At 42.3% G+C, this 19256-nt stretch overlaps 1 protein-coding gene and 1 long non-coding RNA gene across 5 annotated transcripts in view; one reads left to right on the forward strand and one right to left on the reverse strand.

The window, feature by feature from the left end:
* Positions 1-19256, forward strand: part of CLIC5 (chloride intracellular channel 5) — a 159802-nt gene that overhangs the window by 23423 nt on the left and 117123 nt on the right. The window lies entirely within an intron of this gene.
* LOC106974004 (uncharacterized) overlaps positions 1-19256 on the reverse strand; it is a 37947-nt gene that overhangs the window by 11313 nt on the left and 7378 nt on the right. For both annotated transcript variants that reach the window (XR_008298578.1, XR_008298579.1), the window contains exon 2: positions 6215-6411. This is a non-coding gene — a long non-coding RNA (uncharacterized LOC106974004). The remainder of the gene's footprint in view (positions 1-6214; positions 6412-19256) is intronic.

The following is a 19256-nucleotide window of genomic DNA, read 5'->3' on the forward strand; positions in this document are numbered from 1 at the left end:
TCTTGTAGAAGCATAGGTAAGATTTAGCCACAGGAATACTTTTGGGCATTTGTAACATTTGTTTGCTTATCATTGTCACAACTCCCAGGGAGATGTTATGCTTGGCCATACGTTTAAGACATCATTGTTTGAAAGATGACAAACGTGTATCTCCCCAGGACGGGGAAAAGATGGCAAGATGACTGTGAGTGAGATGGCCCAGGTTTAGCCTCCATCTCCCGGTGGAGCAGCCTCTAAGCCTCTAAGCCTTCTCAGCCTGCATTTGCAAAGCAAAACAGCAAGAGTGTAGCTGGCTAACCTGTACCAAACCTACCTTTCCCTAGGGGTTGCAGGGTTATTGATACAGGAGGCCTTTAGGAAAGTGCTTTTGAACAGCAGCCTTCTTTGTTTTCCTCCCTTGTCCCTGCCCACTCTGAGTTTTAAATTCGCAAATTTGAATTCTCAGATTATGTATGCCCTCTACCAGGTGAGGAGAGCTCATTTTCCCTGCTGTTGTGATGGTCTAGAGCGTGAATTCCTATGGCTAAGCCACCATGGTGTGACCGACTGAGCATTTCAGGCTCTCTGCCCGTTCTTCCCCCGAGAGGCATAGAGCACCTGATCAAGGAATAGGTTAGACTCTTCCAAGCTGTCCCCACTGCCAGCCTGAACTCCTTTTCCAAGCAAGGAGGGGGGGAGGAGGGGAGGGGGGGAGGGGGGGAGGGGGGGAGGGGGGAGGGTTCTGTCCTGCGCTTAGGTTCCAGGAATTGAACTGGAAAAACAGAGCTGAGGGTGAGCAGAGCTGAGTGGGGGACAGCAGGTAGCAGCGAAGATGGAATTTGGAATAAGGAGGCAAAGAGTCTGGGAAGGAGATGTAAGCCGGATGGGAGGCCAAGGAGCCCACAGAGAGGCCATTTGAACTTGGGAGGGTGGAGAAGAGGCAGAGGATGAAAATATGCTCGTGGCAAGGGTTAGGTGAGGGGCAGGGGCAGATCTAGGTTTCCGGGGCCCGAAGCTGGGGCAATCAAGGAGCCTTCCTAACAAACAGTTATACAATTATGAATATAAAATTAGACACGGAAGCGAATATTCATTTGCAGTGAGAAAACGAATCAAATTACCAACTTAAAAAAGCTGTCAAGGGGGCGCCTGGGTGGCTCAGTCGGTTGAGCGTCTGACTTCGGCTCAGGTCATGATCTCACGGTCCGTGAGTTCGAGCCCCGCGTCGGGCTCTGTGCTGACAGCTCAGAGCCTGGAGCCTGTTTCAGATTCTGTGTCTCCCTCTCTCTCTGACCCTCCCCCATTCACGGTCTCTCTCTGTCTCAAAAATAAATAAACATTAAAAAAACTTTTTTTTAAAAAAGCTGTCAAATACCACAAATATCAGAAATCCAGAAAAGTGACTTACTGTTTTATTAAGCACCCACCACCTTTCTCCAATACTTTCTCCCCCTGCGTTTTTTGGACTACATACACTTTGATCGTTGCTCCATTTTACAACAATCTTGTAATATACTTTTTGATAAGACAGGAGAAAGATAATTTCTCCACTAATGCAATTATCACTGTTTGATTTTTAGAATTGGGAGTTACAAAAATGTAATTACTTATAGAACTACAACAAGTTGATAAACTATAAATATATAAAGTGTATTTGGGGTACTTCCCCTTAAAAACGTACAGTGCCTTTGTTACTGTATATGCTGCATGACTGAGTATACTTCTGATAGGAGAGAACTTCTGTTTTGAATAAGCATTGGTAAGAACCAAACCCTCTGCTTGCACTTTTCCATATCTGGTAACTGGGAGAATTCTCCACAGACTAGCTTCTGGTTACCTATATTTCAAACCTTGACTCTCCTCTTTGATACACATACGTCTAGTGCCTAGTGCCGTGGGACACATTTATATTGCACTAGACCCTTGACCTTGCTCCTTTAGGTCAGCACAATGGATGGCAAGATTATTACCAGAAATCAGTCCTTCATGAGGACATCTAACAACAACGTCATTATTACCAGAAACGACTTAGAACCACACAAATATATCCCACTGAACCCAAACTAAATATATTCTTCAACTGAACTTTCCATTTTGTGAAGTCCCCAAAATGCCCAAGGCCACTCCAATATAATCTTTTTAAAATATGTATGTATGTATGTATGTATTTATGAGAGAGAGTGAGAGAAATTGAGAGAAAGAAAGAGAGAGAGCAGGAAGGGGCAGAAGGAGAGGGAGGGAGAGAATCTTAAGCAGACTCCATGCAACTCGGATCCCAACATGGGGCTCAATCTCATGACCGCGAAGTTATGACCTGAGCTGAAATCAAGAGTCAGACACTTAACCAACTGAGCCACCCAAGCACTCCCAATATAATCTTACACTAAAGAAAATATGATGGAGGTGAGGTTGCAATGGAAGGAGACACTAGTCCTAACTAATTGCTGCTTGAATATCTCTTGATTGCAAGTTTGACAAAAAAAAAACACAAATGATTACGTGAACTCTATCATAGGTCCTTTTCTAAACCTTGGAAGGAACCAGTGCAAAGGAGGGGATCAAGGATCTTGAGGTTTATTAATGTCACAATCAATCCTGCTTGGGCTAGGTCAGAGGGTTGGTTCCAAGCAACTTCCTATACCAATTGGGTATTTAGACACAGATTGGTCAGTCCTGACCTTTCAACAGTCTTACCCATGAAGGCTGAGCCATCCCGGACTCCACACTTCCTCTGGGCATGTGGTAAGGAAGGGCACCAGGCTCTGTGATATCTGTCAGGAACACCCACCTCCTGTGTGTTGGACTTCACTGCCACATGCTTCCATTTAAGGAAGCCACTGATAACAGAAGGACACTGCCACTACTCTAAATGGACTGTGTTTCAAAGCACCTTTACAAAAAATCAGCATGGGGTATACACCCAACTGGAAGGGAAAAAATCAGTGTTGAGGTAAGAAATGAGGTCTCTGGGGACCACACTGATGACCACGCAGGCTCAAGTAGAGGGTCTGCTTCCAGGACAGGAACACCAGGTGATCAGACATTAAAGAGGCTTTTGACCTTCGCTACCTTCTTAGTGCCATTCGTGAGCAGTCAGGTTGTTTGGGAGCAAACGTGCTAAACCTTCATCATGTTTCTTTTGTTTCCATTGAGGTAGAGTTGATGAGCTGCTCTCACTGATAAGTTTACTTTAACTGGGGAGATCATCAGGTGAGGCAGACAAGATAGCAACGGAGGATATCGGAGGAGAAAGTAACCTTAGAGATTATTTTCATTGCACAGTGGAGGGAATTAAAGTCCCAATGGGCAAAATGACATATCAGAGTTGAGGAAATTGGTACACACAGGTAAAGGAACCCAGTTTCATCCATGGAAGCCAAGTCCACTTTGTTTCTTTACCTCTAAAGCAAACTGTGGTTTTCTTGAAATCCTAGTGGAGAAGATGGTTCAGGAAACTAAGGAATAATTCTGGCACCCTCCCCTCGGCTCCCATCCTAATCCCCACTCCCACCTACCTCCCCAAAAGTGTCTACACCTGCCTGCACACAGTTAGAGTGATTGCTGAAGCTTGTATTTGTAAAGCAATAATAGCAAATATGTATATCCATTGGGCATCATTTATCCAGGGCTTCTAAGGACCAGGGCATGTTCGAAATTTTGTGGATACTGTGTATCAGGAGAGAAGAATTAGATGTGGAAGACTGCGGTACCTTGATGAATACCAACTGGTAATAGAGTATAATTTCAATTTTGTAAGATATGAAAGATAAAAACCTGGGTAGAACACAGGGAGGAGATATACCAAACTCTTAATAAGGGGCTATGTTTGCATAGTCATCTTACAAGTGTTTGTCACTGTTTTCTTCTTTAAGTATGTCTAACTGTTTAATACTAGTTTCAATGCATCAATACAAAAAATTAGATACAGGTTTTATAAAGAAAATAAAATAACCTTGGATGTGTGTGTGTGTGTGTGTGTGTGTGTGTGTGTGCGTGTGTGTGTGTTTCAAGTAGTCTCCACGGTCAAAGTGGGGCTTGAACTCATGACCCTGAGGTCAAGAGTCACATGTTCTACCAACTGAGCCAGCCAGGTGCCCCTACCTTGGATTTGAATAATAATTAAATACATTTTTATCTGGCTTAGTGCTTTAGTTCAGGTGCCTAGTTGTAGAAACAGTGAACAGACCCACTGACATTAAGCAAATCTCCACAAAAGATCCTGAAATCGAGAAATGGTTGCCCAGAAGGCCAATGTTTTCTTGGTTCCCAGCACTGTGGAGGATGAGCCCCCCAAGTCCCCGACTCTGTGAGTATTTCGTGAAGTCATACTTCCTCTGAGTCAGTCCAGTGTGACTCATGCTTCCCACATCTGCAGCGGAAGGAAGGGAAGGAAGCAAGAAAAATAATAATAACTTGGTTGTTATTGTATCCAATAAAGTAAATTTCACTGTGTTGGGCCAGATGGTAAAATTATAGAAACCAATCTTTGCAAAAATGTGAAATGCAGTACGCTGCTGGATCAAGTGTTTCATTTTCTTAATTTTTCAAACGCTGTCATTAAAAAAAAAAAGGTTTATTTTCTGACCTCTTGCCTATTAAAAGGGGGCAGCTAATTCTTCTGGCAAACTTTGTGGAAACTTGACACACAGTCTTGGGAGTTGCATTAAAAATGCAAGAGGGCATTTTACTCTCAGAGGAGAGCAGGGGTGGAGGGGCTGCGTGCTCACGGCTCCAGGTCAGCAAATGAAGAATTATTTATTTATGGAAAGTGGGGCTAGGTGTCAGCAGGGTTCTGGGGAAGCAGCATGCCCAAGAATGGAGCACTCAAACGCAGCCGATAAATTCCTTCAACCCTGATGACTTATGAGAGAGTTTTGAATGTGGTTTTCATCGCCAGTGATTTTTCAAGTTGTATTGTGGATTCAAGCTGCTGATTTCCCACTTTCTTTGACTTCAGTAGGATCAAATTTAGACGGTAGCTTTCATTAATTGTGCTGTAATCCTAGGAACCCCTGGAGCTGCGTTTTTACACCTTGAATAACTTTATGGCCCCCAGAGACAAACCACGTGAGAGAAATAGATGACTGTTCAATGAAAGAATCAAGTTCCCCAAAGCATTCTCAGCCAGCCTCCCTTGAAGAAATCTAGACCCCTAGCATTGGCAAATAGGTCTGTTCTCCGTATGTGAGGCAAAACATGACCAAGTTTCCATTTACATTTTACCTGTGCCGTGAAAGTTCATGATGATAACGAAAGCAAAAGAATTCAGAGCCGCAGCATAAAATTTCCAAATGTATGTAAATTCCTGGAGAGGCTTACTCTAAAAAAAAAAAATTTTTTTTTAATGTCTACTTATTTAGGGGGGTGGGGGGAGCATGAGTGGGGAGGGACAGAGAGAGGGAGACACAGAATCAGAAGCAGGCTCCAGGCTCTGAGATGCCAGCACAGAGCCCATTGCAGGGCTCGAACTCACGAACTGCGAGATCGTGACCTGAGCCTAAGTTGCCGCTTAATAGACTGAGCCACCCAGGCGCCTCTGGGAGGCTTACTCTTGAACACAGTGATGATGCAGGTAAAATCTGCAGTTTCCCTGTACTGCCTCCTGTCTCTCCTCCCTTGCCTTCTCTTTGCACACCTTCTTTTTTTATTATTATTAAAAAAATTTTTTTTAACATTTATTTATTTTTGAGAGACAGAGCACGAGTGGGGGAGGAGTGGGGGGGGGCGGGTGGTGGTACACAGAATCCAAAGCAGGATCCAGGCTCTGAACTGTCAGCACAGAGCCCGACGTGGGGCTCGAACTGACCACGAGATCATGACCTGAGCCGAAGTCAGACACTTAACTGACCGAGCCACCCAGGCGCCCCTCTTTGCACACCTTCTTCCAACATTACTCTTGGAAAAATATCTGGCAAGTACAGTCATGTCAAGGCATAAATATGGTTTGAGGTGGTTATTTTTTTATCAGGATATTTGCTTTTTTTTATTAATCAAAAAGCCTTCAACTACGGCAAGGAATTCCTTACCAAACTTGATTTTCCCCCCAGATTCTAGATGGGGATGCCTTTTCTCTCAACTCCAACACAAGCATATCAAAGCAGGCAGTGTGCCTTATTTAGCTTTGCCAACCCCATGAATCTAGGAACTGAAGGATGGACGGTCATTCCCTCTGAGCCTGCAGTGACAAATTAGGACGCCCAATGCAAGTTATATACAGAGAGCTTTTCTGCCTTACCTTGGTGCCGTGTGCCAACAGGTGAGGGAACTGGCCTCTGGAAGAAAAGGAAACACAGTTGAAGGGCATTTCTCTCTTCCTCCTCTCCATGGTTCAGATGTGTTTCTTCTGACCTGTCCTTGATGTGGGTCCTAACCTCAACCTCTTCTAAGTGCTACCTCCAACTGTGAAGCAACTCTCCGGTCTTCTCTTCGTAACTAGAACATGAACCGGGCACATTAGGACTTTGCCTTATTCGATTCGGCAGCACTAAAGATAGAAAATGAGTCTAACTGCCACACCTCCACTACCCTAAGTCTTTCTCTCTCTGAATCCATCTTTTTTTTTTTTAAGTGTATTTAATTTTTTGAGAGAGAGAGAGAGAGGAGGAGGAGAGGGGGAGAGAGAAAGAGAGAGAGAGAGAGAGAGAAGGAAGGGGAGAATGTCAACCAGGCTCTGCACTGAAAGCCCCAGTGTGGGGCTCCGTCCCATGAACCGTGAGATCATGACCTGAGCCAATACCAAGAGTCGGATGCTTAACCGACTGAGCCACCGAGGTGCCCCTCTCTCTTAATTCATCTCGATCACATTTTCTAGAGTCGCAGGTATCTGAGAACATGGCAGATAAACAAATGAAACCCCTGGTCTATTTTTACGGTCCAATTATTTGCCTCCCACATGTATGATTCTAGGCTAGCTACTTAAAACTCCTAATTCTCACTCTCCTCATAGTACATGCCTTATAAGGCGATTGTAAGGGGTAAATGAGCCAATGGATACAAACCACCTAGCACAGTACCTGGCACACAGAAAGTACTCAATAAATGTAAGCCATCATCATTATCATCATCAATAATAGCATCACCATCCCATCCAGTAGCAACTGGTTGGGGCTAATAAGGCAGTTATTCAGTATAATTCATGAGTGGCCTAGGTAGAGAGTGGACCTCCCCTCCAAACTTTATTTTTAGGGACCCCTGGGTGGCTCAGTTGGTTGAGCATCCAACTTCAGCTCAGGTCATGATCTCACGGTTCATGAGTTCGAGCTCCACGTCGGGCTCTGTGCTGACAGCTCGGAGCCTGCAGCCTGCTTCAGATTCTGTGTCTGCCTCTCTCTATGCTCCTCCCCTGCTCACACCTTGTCTCACTCTCAAGAATAAATAAAGAACAAAAAATTTTTTTAACTTTGTTTTTAAAAATTTTAAATATTGCATTAATAAAATACTGTTCACCTTGCTAAAATATTTTGAACATTGTCTCAATTCTCTCAATGGAAACATTGAAATGCTATATTTCCTCATGAAATACATGAAACTTATACTTCGAGATAAATAAGCTGATCTCTCTGAGGTTTCAAAAATTTCTTATTGAAAATCCCTGTGAATTCTACACTCCTAAATATACCCTTACCTGTCAGTCAGTGACCATACTCCTTGGAAACACGAACTAGTAAGCAAGGGAGAGTGTGTGCCCAGAAGTGTTTGTCTGGGCCTCCCACTTGATATTCTGTGTTTTATCCAATGAAAGAGCAGGTGGTGGAGAAAAGGTCTGGGTCCGAGGTCTGGACTCTAGCTTTGTCTCTGCCACTAAGGAGTGATGGAATCACCTTCGACAAGCTCACCGGGCTTCTGCATCCTCACCTGGCAAAGAGGCACTGAGACTTCATACCCTCATCCCCCTCGGGCTTGGATGGTTTGTGTTTTGTGGATGATGAATTTGCTTCACTCCTCCCTTTGTCTTTCCATTTTCCCATCGAGAAGGCAAGGCAAAAGTGGTAACAAGCAGGAAAACAGCGCCCTCTAGGGTTTTCCCGAGGCGTGCCTGTGTTGAGGATGTAAGGATGAAAAACACCCGGGGGAGGGTCTGGGGGTTCTGAATTTCCTAAGGCCTACAATTACTTGTCTTGCGTCTTTTTCTTTTTCTTTTTTTTTTCTTATCTGCCTCACTTCTTAAGTAGACCTTACAATGTTGTTTCTACCTTGATGGGTTGAAATAAATTTGTTTTGAAAAATTACAAAACCGCAAAGGAATAAAACTAGCAAAAATGAAAATTAAACCCCCAGAATAAACTTAGAGGTGCAGAACCCCAAATCAAATAAGAAATTATTGAAAAAGCAGAGAGCTTTTGTATTATGTATTATGTATTTCAAATATAAGTGTAACGTGTTTCATGAGGAACGATAACGTTTTGATGTTTCCATCGAGAGAATTAAGACAGGGTTCAGAATATTTTAACAAGATAAACATTAGTATTTTATTAAAACAATATTTAAACAGAGGGGAAGTCTGTTTAAGTTTATATTTTTTGAGTTTATTATTATCCTTCCAAAAATGAAGCAGAAATCAATAAAAAGAAGCATTACTGTCTCCTAGACAACGGAGAAACAGAATGTCACAAATTACCTGATCTAATGCTCCATTGTATAGATGACGAAGCTGGTAACCCAGAACTTTTATATTTAATCCAGAGTTCTTGATAATTTCTGGAAGAGTACTTAGACTAGTAAGAGCAATGCTAATATTCAGTGTAAATAACAATGAATATGAACTCATTATGAATCAAGCATCCTGCCATGTTTTGCGGGGATTATCTCATTTAACCCTTGCAATAGCTCAATGAGTTCATTACCATTGTTTTTTCCCTTTTACAGCCAGAGAAATGGAGGCACGGAGGAGTCAAGTAACTACCCCCAAGTTTACAGCTTATCAATACTCCCGGGCCTTTCATACACAACCACAAATCTATCCCACATTCAAATTCGTAGATATACACTCAGATAGATGCCGCTAAGCTTTTTAGGACCTCTGTGTTTCGTTTTGAAACAGAACATTATTTTGGTTCCGAAAGCTCTCCCTGACCATTGTGAAGACAAAATGAGTCACAAAGAGGTGGGAGGAGCCCTAAAAGATGGGTGGTAAACGGGGCCCAAGGAGGGGATGGGAGATGGCTGACCTTGGAATTGATCAGTTAGGGGCCAGCTCTTTGGAGTGAGGTATAGCTTCAAGTTCCATCATAATCTTTCATAAAAATTAAGGGTCCATTAAGCAAGTATATATACAAAAGGAAAAAGCTGAATGCAGGTCGAATCTTTACAAAACTCTATGCACATGTGTTTATCATTTCTTCTGTTCTTTGGTAAAAGCACACAAACACACACTGACTATCCACACACAGTTCTGTGCTGTTCTAACACAATTTTTTTCATATGCATATTTCCTCATGTTTCACTTTAAATAGCTACATGATATTATTCCATTATCTTGACGTATCATGATTTGCTTAGTCACCTCCCTATTGTTGACGCTTTGGATTGTTCCCAGTTATAAATAGCATCGCTATACCATTTCCAGACCAATTTTAATTTAGGGATATTTTTTTCCAATCCATATTCCCAAGGGTTTAATTCCTGTGTCAACGTGCACAATACATCGGCTCTTGCTGTATCTTGCTAGGCTGCTTTCTAGGAAGGTTAAAAGATAAATTACAAGTCCATATAGCATTGAATCTTTAGCATTCCGTTTTGCTGATTTATCTACCAAGCAATGTCATTAATCATTTTAAGTGTTTTTACCACATCGCTGCCACCACCCCTGCCCCCTGACATCATGACCACTCCCATTATCGTTACCTTTGCCCAGACAACCAAAAGTAGCACCATTAGTCATCAGCTACCTTCACCATGAATATCATCCCCATCGTCATCATCCACCCCCACTGTCACCATCACCTTCAAAATGCCACCAAAACACTGTCACTGACATCACGGTCACTCTCATCCACAAAACGGCCACCCATACCTCCATCACTCACTACCGCCATTACTTTTATAACCGCCGCCTTCCCCATGACCAGCTATTGTCACCATCATCGTCCCCATCATCACCATATGCCACCACCATTATTGAAGACATCGAGCATGTGCCACATGCCGTCCTGAGTGTTTACTTACACTAACCGTTCCGGGCTCACAATAACCCTTCTAGGTGTATAATGGCCCCTTGTTGCCGACTGCAAAACTGACGCTGAGAAATTAAGACTTTTGGTCAAGGATACTGCTGGACCATGGCAAAGCCGAGATCCGTATCTGTATTAGTCAGACTCCAAAGCCCATTCTCTGTAGCGCCAATGCCTGCACTTACTTTAATTGACGTTCTGTGGTCTTTCAAAGTCCTTTCGTCTACATCTCTTTAGTTGCTATTCAGCCTGAGCGTTTTTCCATATGGTGATTTATTGTCTACATTTCCTTGTGTGTAAACCTTCCTATGACCTCATTTTACATGAAAAGCTGAATATTGACCTCAAATGATTAGATCAATTCCTGATTTTTTTCCATGGTAAAACTTTTCTTTAACATTTAAAACGTATACTCTTCCCCCCCCCCACACACACATATTTTTTTTTATTTTAGGGAGCAAGTGCAAGTGGGGGGGAGGGGGACAGAGAGAAAGAGAGATCAAAGCGGTGCTCAATCCCAGGACCCTGGGATCATGACCTGAGCTGAAATCAAGAGTCAGATGCTCAACCGACTGAGCCACCCAGGTGCCCCTTCTCACTTATATTTTATCTTTTAAGCTCTTTTGGTTTTTGGATGTTATAACATCTATTTTATGTCTAATTATAACATTAGAGAATCAGAAGTATTTCTCCCTTTTTTAGTTGGAAAGAATATGCTTATTTTCTTCTAGTTTTCTTATGTTCATCATTTTGTTTCGACCAAAATTTATTATAAGTGTATGATATAAGGTATGAATCTAATATATTCTCTGTACTGTGATTCGATTGTGCCCACGTACTGAATTATGATTATTTCTTGCATTGTATTTTTTTTCATGTAGTAAGTTCTTATAATGGTTTTAATTTACTTTTAAAAAATATACTCTATCTCATCATTTCTTCCTTGCTTTTAATCTAATATCACATAGTTTTGGTAATTGTCACTTGTTTTAAAATCTAGAAAATAAATCTTTCACTAAGCCTTTTGGAAAAACTTTTTGGTTATTTTTTCCTGCTTGTTTTTCTGGAGAAATCTTAAAATCAGATTTTATAAAACATACTATGGAGACTTTAATTGTTATCATATGAACAGAGAGTTTGTTACTTTAAGAATATTCGATTTTGCATTCATGAATAAGATTTAATTTCCCATTATTCAGAGTATTATTTTTCTTTTCAAAATCATTTTATTATTTGGAGCTAAATTATTGTCTAAGCAGTTAATTGTATTTTTATCATAAGAGTATATAGATTTTACAGCAATATGAAGTGATTCATCACCTAAGTATCAGGATACAAGTAATTTTAGTGAATTTATCTTTTCCAATGCATCAGTTTTTGCAGTAACTGCAAAATCTAAGATAAACAGTTCAGATACCATAACAATTTTTTCTGCCACTTGAAAAGCAACATCCAAATTAGTAAAAACAATGACATGTTCTTTAAAGCCAAACTGTTTCAGAAAGGCAGGGCCTCCAGACCAACTAATCTGGGAAAAACAGTCTCCCGGCACATGGATATCCGTTAATGTAAACCAACTTTGGACGAGCATGCTAGGGCTGAGTTTCTGGAAAACTGTCATGTGAAGTGGGATTTTGACGCCACTTAAACTTCCTTTTCTCCAAGTTCTCTCCTTTTCCATTGTCTGGGGCTCCTATGTGCTGACTTTAGCAGAGAGTAGCAGTCAAGACTGGGGTGTAAGTTGGCAAAATCATCGCAAAGATGGGCCCCTGAGAAGTTTGCTCCCTTGTTTACTCCCTTTCTTCCAGAAATAGAGCGCTGCCCCCAGGCACTAATGGCATCTTGGGGTTTTGAGGACCCACCTGGGTAAGCCTCTCTGAAAGGTAGGGTTATTAAGTTTGGAGATTAGATTTTGCAGTCACAGCAGAAGTAGGTGAGTCCACCATTCATTTATTTCTTCAACAAATATTACTGAGCCATGCAATCCACTAACTGTGGATAAAACATCATGGTCTCCATTAAAAAAAAAAATCTATCAATATGAAAAGGGAGAAATAAAGGCATTGGATCAGGTTTGCTCCTAGGTCCCTTTCACCTTAGAATTAAGATATTTGCTATCACAAAATAGGTACTTGAGAGGCTGGGTCAATGAGCTTTGCCAAATGAAAAACTGATATTAGTTAGTGAGCCCTATGAGCCCAATAGGTCCTGGGCTGGGTCTGAAGACCCAGGTCTCAGCCTCTGAGGCTTCTTGTCACTGGGTTAATCTTCTCAATACAATTTCAGTGTCTTCTACCCACGGAATGACCTGCCTTTTGGTGAATCGGTAACCAAATACCCGTCCTTCCTGTGATTCTCCACTTATACGTCCCCTGTACTTTTTTCCACCCAGGGATGACCACATCCCTACTGCACACCCAGGATAGGCAAGAACTGCTCAGCAAACCAAGGAAGCCCTCGGATGTCAGTGCGGTTCCTTAGATTGTCTATCCGCTTATTTATTCATTCCTTTTGCTTCCATTAATTTCTTACAGAACACTGCTTATGTGCCCACACACACCTTTTCTGCCTCAAAACACAACGGAAGTAATTTGTTCTTCCAAGCTTGCCAATTATCTCATTCAGTGTATAAACTGTGATCAAAAGATTGTGCTTTTGATTTTTTTTTATTTAAAACAAATTTTTTTTAATGTTTATTTATTTTTGAGAGAGAGAGAGAGAGAGAGAGAGAGAGAGACAGGGCATGAGGGAGGGAGGGGCAGAGAGAGAGGGAGAGACAGAATCCGAAGCAGGCTCCAGGGTCTGAGCTGTCAGCACAGAGCCCGACACGGGACTCGAACTCACAGACCGTGAGATCATGAGCGGATGCTCAACCGACTGAGCCACCCAGGTGCTTTTGATTTTTGAACCAAAATCAGGTTTTGGATATTCATTGTGCTTTTGATTTTTGAGCCAAACTCAAGGTTGGGATATCCATTTGCAAAAGAAGTCCTTAGTACTGTTGTGAGTAAAAGAAGAAATAATTAATAGTCACCAACCTAAATGACAGTGATGACCTTCTTATGGAGGCATTTCTTGAATATTCATGAGGGAAGCAAAAGAGACAAAATGTAGCACCTGTAAAAAATGTTAAGACCTTCACGAGATATACAAATATTGAATCATTATACTGTATACCTGAAACTAACATAATGTTACGTATCAATTATATCTCTGAAATTTTTTTGTAATGTTAAGAGCTGAGGTTAAATAAGAGTTGTTAAACTAAGGATGGAAAATAATTTTTTTTGGTATTTTTTTCCTGCTTGTTCTTCTGGAGGAGCCTTAAAATCAGTTTTTTCAGCTTTTATAGAATATACTATGGAGACCTCAGTTATTGTCTTAGTTGTAATTTTGGAGTAAGGAGACGGACAGAGAATTTGGAAGGCAGGAATTCCCAAGACTAAGATTTCCCGTATTATTTTCAAAACAAGCTTTCACAACCATTATACTGCAAAACCCATAAGGTTTATAAAGGTTGAACGCTTGGGAATCCACTAATAAAATAATTGATATTCTGCAAAGCCACTGAGTTTGTTCAACACCCATTCATTTGCTTGACAAATACTTCCTAAGCATGATTCTAGCACTGTCTGTGCCCTGGGAACAAACGAAAAAAGTATGAAACATCGTCCTTAACCTCAAAGACATGATGGTGCAGTTGAGGAGATAAGATTTACAGAGCGAAAGGACAGGTTTATAAAAGAACACAGCTTAAGATTAAAAAACCAGGATGCAAATAAATAAATTGGAAAAAAGTTAAAGTAAGTCCCGAATGAGACAACTAAAAGAGACCGCAAGTTTCAAAAGGAATAAATCACTGTAGGTTGAGAGGGTCAGAAAAGTCTCCCTGGCAAGGTAGGACTTTAGCATTTGAACACAGGAAGGACATAGGCAAGGCCATGAGTGGGGAAGTTATTGAAACCCACCCCAGCTATGACACAGCCCCTCCTGGGTCACCTGGGGCCCCAGTCTAATAAGTCACTTGACTAACTATGCAAAATGGCCAGTGACTTCTGCCCAAATGGCCACAGGGAGAGCCCGGGACGGAGGCAGCTTGTGCACAAGCTCGATGCAGATCCACACTAGAGTTTTCAAATGCAGTTCTGAGACATTCAACATCTAGAGGCAAGCAAATCTAACTCGTGGGAGAGACGGAGGCATTGATAGGGGAGCTGAGGCAGTTATGTCATTTAAGAGGAACTGAAGCATGGGAGGATTGCCGGGTAGCCATTAAACAACACGCTTGTGTAAACAATACATTCTGAAACAAATGGCTACACCTGTTCTTTATCAAAGTGCCTTTTGCTTAAAGGAAAACATCTTCTGCTTCATTAGCTCTTTTTTCTTCTTTTTCTTTTTTAAATGTATAGAGTTCTAATTATGTAGGGTTTTTTTTTAAGTTTATTTATTTTGAGACAGCGAGAGTGGGGGAGTGGGGGAGAGGCAGAGAGAGAGAGGGAGAGACAGAATCCCAAGCAGGCTCCACAATGTCAGCACAGAGCCCAACGCAGGGCTTGAACTCACGAACCGTGAGATCATGACCCGAGCCATAGTCAGATACTTCACCGACTGAGCCACCCAGGCGCCCTTCTTTTTTCTTCTAATATTTGTCAAAGACTCGAAAATTTCTGCTGTCTTTTGAGGAAAAGGTCACAGCACAATATAAAATAAGGAGGAGGAGGTGGCCATTAGGAGCCAAGACACCTGAATTCCTGGCCTGGTCCTGCCCTTGATATTCTTTGAAACGTGAGGCTTGTCACTTACACTTTCGAGATCTGCATTTTTTTCCCCACAAGATGGTGATACCATCTACCTTAATTACTTTACAGGGTTATTTGGGATGAAGTAAAATGATACGGGTAAAAATGTGTAATGTGTTGAGCCCCTATTTCGAATCAAATAATTTCACATTCTTTATATGTCATTGAATGCCGAGGACAAGAGCTCACGTTGAGTATTAGTAGCTCTATTCGTCAATAAGGAAACTGATGATTTGGAGAGCTTAGATGATTTGCTCAATGCCACCCAGCAATTGCAATCCAGCTCTCCAAACCTGAGTAGGTACTCTCTCCTTTAATGCCCACGTGACACAGTTTGAGCCCATGCCCTAATGCCTGCTCTGTCCTCCATCAGCTGGGGGCCCCTTTTGCTTTGAGAAGGTCTGAGACACCAGGTTGAAAGTGCAGGCCTTGAGGTGAGAGGTTAGCCTGTGTCAGGCTCACAGGGCGCTGTCCCACAAAGTAAGGCAGAAAACAGGGATGGGTTGAAGATGTGATGCAGTGTCCAAAGCAAGGACTCCCATCACCCATATATACGTAGACAACATGTTACACCAACATGTCTCACCCTGAAGCACCTGAACTGGGATTATCTCCTGGCTCAGGGCTTCCCAGGGGGTAGGTCTTGCTTCACATCTGTGGGATTAAAAAGAATCTCTAGGGGCACCTGGGTGGCTCAGTCGTTTAAGGGTCTGACTCTTGATTTTGGCTCAAGTCATGATCTCATGGTCATGAGATCAAGCTCTATGTCAGGGTCTGAGCTCAGCGCAGAGACTGGGATTCTCTCTCTCCCTCTCTCTCTGCCCTTCCCCTGCTCATACTCCCTCTCTCTCTCTCTCTCTCTCTCTCTCTCTCAAAATAAAGAAACATTTTAAAAAATTCTCTAACAAGCAACAATCTCAATTTTGGCTGCCCATGAGAATCAGCTGAGGAGTTTAGAAAGAATCTCAGAGCCCAGGCTGCATCCCAGACCAGTGACATCATTTAGTCCCCAAATGCAGCCACGTTTAAGAACGACTGATCCCACAGGACAGAGGAAGGGTCTCCCTAGGAACAAATTTGAGCTTCCAGTATTTTAAGATTTTTAGACTCTTCCAGTAATGGGGAGAAGCTACTCTGGCATTATCTCAAAGAGCATCTTTGGTTGGTTGGTTGGTTGGTTGGTTGGTTTCTGTTATATTAGCAAGTGGTGAATAAAAGTCGTAGGATCTCACCTTAGGTCTTCCTCAAACATGTCAACGTCACCCTGAAAAAGTAATAACCCCTTGTATTAACATAGCTTTTATGGCGATGTTTTCTGCTTATTGTTAAAACTGGCTCTGCAGATGTCATTTAAGCATCAATGGCGATTTTTTATAAAGCTTCATTCCTGGCAGTGATCAATCTACTGGTTACAATGATGGTCAGCACAGGAAGGGCAAAGCAGGAAAGACTCTTCCCGGACATAGATCATCTATAGATAAACACATCTATGGGTAGAAATTTTATTTTGCAAAGTGATGCTAGGCTTCCACTCTTTGGTATTTCTTCCCCCTTCTCTATTTGGTGTCTTTGTGGAGCTTTCAGAATCAAAACTTAACTTTCCTAACCTGATATTGTCAAGGATACCCAGATGTGTGCAGACTAAAGGTACAAAGGCTGTGGAGAGCCACAGGAAAGTATCCGGCCCCCAGTTTCCTGGCCCCACCCTCAGATTCAGTGTTTGTGGGAAGGGCCCAGAGAGCTGCGTTTTTAAGAAGCTCCCTAAGTGATTGGTTCAGACTGTGCTAGGAAACTCCTCTGGTCCCATACCCTTTGGGACTGCTGGTCTTTGTGTCATCAATGGCCTTCTCCTGGGATGCACTTTTAAAATGCAGAAAAGACTGCAGCCTGACTCACTAAGTTCCTCTCTGTGGGCAGATGTGAGGACAACAGCAGTAGGAAGGTCTCGGTGTGTGTTTATTAAATGGTCAAGAGGATGGGGCACCTGGTGGCTCGGCCGGTTAAGCATCTGACTCTTGATTTCGTCTCAGGTCATGATCTCATGGTTTGTGGGTTCACACCCTGCATCGGGCTCTGTGCTGGTAGTGCAGAGCCTGCTCGGGATTCTCAGTCTCCCCCTCTCCCTCTGCCCCTCCTGCACTCTCTCAAAAATAAATAAATAAGCTTAAAAAAATAATAAACGGACAAGAGGAAAGTAAGATCTGCTAGTGTGAGAGTTTGGCGAAGGGATGAGGGTTCTGAATCCAAGGAGTCTCGGGCTTTGCTTAGGTCACGATCTCATGGTTTGTGTGTTCGAGCCCCAAGTAGGGCTCTGTGTTAACAGTACAGAGCCTGCTTGGGAGTCTGTATCTCCCTCTCTCTGCCCTCCCCCCCCCCCACTTGCTCTCCTTTTGTCTCTCTCTCAAAATAAATAAAACGTAAGAAAAGGAAAAGAAAAGACACCTGTGGTTAAAAAAAAAAATTCAGATAATGCACAAAGTAAAAATTATAAAAAGTAAAAATTGTAATGGTCTCCCTCCTAATCCAACTTTTCTGAAATAACCATTATTCACAGTTTAGGTGTAGCTTTCCAGACAATATATATAAGATTATATATATTTTACAATGAAAAAACACATGTACTTTTCCATAATTTGTTTTCTTTTTCATTTAACAATATATCCTGACATCTTTCCATGTCATGGAAAAGAACTCCGTGTATGTTCTTTTTGTGATATCCTTCATTATATGGATGTACCCAACGTACCTAATCTATCTTCTGACGGACATTTAGTCCCCTTCTAGTTTTTTCTTATTTCAAACAATGATGCAGTGAACACCTTTGACCCTTTGTTCACTTAAGAATTTCTTATCAATGGGCCTGTTGAGCCTTCGTATGACCCAACTATGTCTTTAAATTTGACAGATAGCTGGGGCACCTGGGTGGCTCTGTCAGTTAAGCGTCCGGCTTCGGCTCAGGTCATGATCTTACGGTTTGTGAGTTCGAGCCCCACGTCGGGCTCTGTGCTGACAGCTCAGAGCCTGGGGCCTGCTTCAGATTCTGTGCCTCCCTCTCTCTCTGTCCCTCCCTTACTTTCACTCTGTCTCTCTCTCTCAGAAATAAATAAACGTTAAAAAAACATTTTTTTTTTAACTTGATAGATAGCTGACCTCCAAAAGGTTGTACCAATATAAGGTCCCTACTTGTATGGCATATTTGCTCACAACTTTTTTCATGAGTCCTTTAAAAGTTTTACCAATTAAATAGTGAGAAAATATCCCATCAGTACAATTTCAGTTTTGTAGCTAAGCGGTGTGCTTTTTCAGATGCTTCTTATCCCTGTGTTCCTGTGAATGAACTGTTCATATCGTTTACCATGGAGTCAAGGCTCACTTTTGTGTTGCCAAACACTGTGCTTTCTTATTTTCACCGTGGCATCTGTGGCGAACAGCAAACGGTCATGTGCCACAGAGAGCAAGTCCACGGAGTGGGGGAAGAGCGAGGGAGTCATTTTCCACTTACTCAAGATATCAGAACCAGCAGCTTATTAAAAACCACCACGTATATCGTTCGGCGTGTAAACCTTAAGAGCTGGAGCAAAGCACAGTGACTGGAATGAAATCCGATCTCAAGTTATTTCTCAAACAAATGAGTGATTGTCGACAGACAGGCAGATCTAGACACATTCTATGCGTCTGGCTCTGTGCTGGGCACAGGGAAACACACGTAAGAAACACCGGTCCTTCTTTCAAAAAGCTAGAAGATTTGTTGGGCTGTGGCTGTGTAAAGTGATAATTACAATGCTAGAGGTGATTAATGGAGGGATGAGTGGATGTCCTTGAAGGTCTTAAATCTAGAAGGCAGCAGATTCACAAACAAATCATTTCAAGGTAATAGTACAACAGTAGAGATTTGCATAGGATGTTATTGAGGCGTGAGTTTTTTAAAAAAAATTTTTTTTTTAACGTTTTATTTATTTTTGAGACAGAGAGAGACAGAGCATGAACGGGGGAGGGGCAGAGAGAGAGGGAGACACAGAATCGGAAGCAGGCTCCAGGCTCTGAGCCACCAGCCCAGAGCCCGACGAGGGGCTCGAACTCACGGACCGCGAGATCATGACCTGAGCTGAAGTCGAACGCCTAACCGACTGCGCCACCCAGGCGCCCCGAGGCGTGAGTTTTAAGGATGAGAGAGAGTTAGCTGAGTGAGGAAACACGAGGAAAGTCAAATAATGGAAACAAAGACATGGAGGTATGGGACAGCAGGGTGTGTACTTAGGAAAGCAAACCATATTAGGATTCCCAGAATCTCTGGCGCCTCGGGCCA

The sequence above is a fragment of the Acinonyx jubatus genome, chromosome B2 (genome assembly GCF_027475565.1).
Source record: "Acinonyx jubatus isolate Ajub_Pintada_27869175 chromosome B2, VMU_Ajub_asm_v1.0, whole genome shotgun sequence".
Lineage (NCBI taxonomy): Eukaryota > Metazoa > Chordata > Mammalia > Carnivora > Felidae > Acinonyx > Acinonyx jubatus.